Below are 1,180 nucleotides of genomic sequence, written 5' to 3' on the forward strand. Positions count from 1 at the left end.
TGCGTTCACACTATTGATGAACCACAAACATTTTTTTTTGCACACGGAAGCAAAGGCCAGCCAAGTGACCTCGCGTGTCACCTGAAGCTGGTAACCAATGCATGATGTAAACATCGATCAGCTCAGAGAAAGTGTGCAGGAAGCAGGTAAAATGTTGTGTCCTCTGCACTCAGTCACTTTAACAAACATTTCACCACTCCATGCCGCACAAGTCACACGGGAAAGTATCCATTGCAAAGCCCTTAAACTCCGAAAGGAGCTTCCGAATTTCGGTTCCAGTGAAGAGTCAGATCCGACTCCAAACTTAGGCTCCCCGCAGATGCTGCTAGATCTACTGCGTATTTCCAGCACCTTTTGATTTAATTTCGAATTTCCTTCCTTGAACCTTCGGAATCAGATCATTGTCTTACTGACCTAACTGGGTTGAAACACGCCGCTCTCCGCCTCCGGGAAACAACATTCCATTTCTGTTTTGTTCCGACAGTGGGTTCTGCGCTGTCACAACCTCATATTCTCAACATCACGTTTACAGGGTGTGCGCCATTCATGGACCAATTAAACATGCTTAAGCTCTGAGAAGGGAGTGGGTTAGGTACACACAGGATATAGCAACGTTGGGCAGGTGTATACAGGAGTTCTCAGCCGGACATGGATATTCAGGAACCAGCACAGCTTGACGGGAATTTTCTTGAATTTGCACAGCTGGAGAGGGATACTTAGGAATCTATCTTTTTTTCTTTTCTCTCTCATTACATTGGAAAGAAATATTAATAAGATGTCCGGGTATGGTGACAGAGTTGACAATGTTCGGTGAATATTTTCTCAAAATGAAAACACATACCGCGAAACTGTGTCAGGGAACGCTGTAAAGAGGGCAAACGTTAAACGCCACCGTCCCTGGGTGGGATCGAACCACCAACCTCTCGGTCAACAGCCGAACGCGCTAACCGATTGCGCCACAGAGACTCACAGTAGGCCAGTAAAATAAATATGAGTAGTATTAATTATGGAGACATTAGGATCTGAGTCACTTCGGCAAAATGGAAGGTGGAAAATTTACAACAATCTCCAGTCAGAAATACCAAGTGCATGAGCAATCTCTTCCTCCTCCTGAGGTGCCCGGCAACACAGGTACCAGTCTTCGACCAATTTCCTTCACTCCACATGATGTCAGGAAATG

General features: G+C 45.6%; 1 non-coding gene across 1 annotated transcript; it reads right to left on the reverse strand.

Annotated features, from left to right (window-relative positions):
• Positions 1-892: 892 nt before the first annotated feature.
• Positions 893-966, reverse strand: trnan-guu (transfer RNA asparagine (anticodon GUU)). Its single transcript has one exon. It is a non-coding gene; the product is annotated as a tRNA-Asn (tRNA).
• Between the last annotated feature and the right edge of the window lie 214 nt (positions 967-1,180).

The sequence above is a fragment of the Cetorhinus maximus genome, chromosome 21 (assembly GCF_964194155.1).
Source record: "Cetorhinus maximus chromosome 21, sCetMax3.hap1.1, whole genome shotgun sequence".
Classification (NCBI taxonomy): domain Eukaryota; kingdom Metazoa; phylum Chordata; class Chondrichthyes; order Lamniformes; family Cetorhinidae; genus Cetorhinus; species Cetorhinus maximus.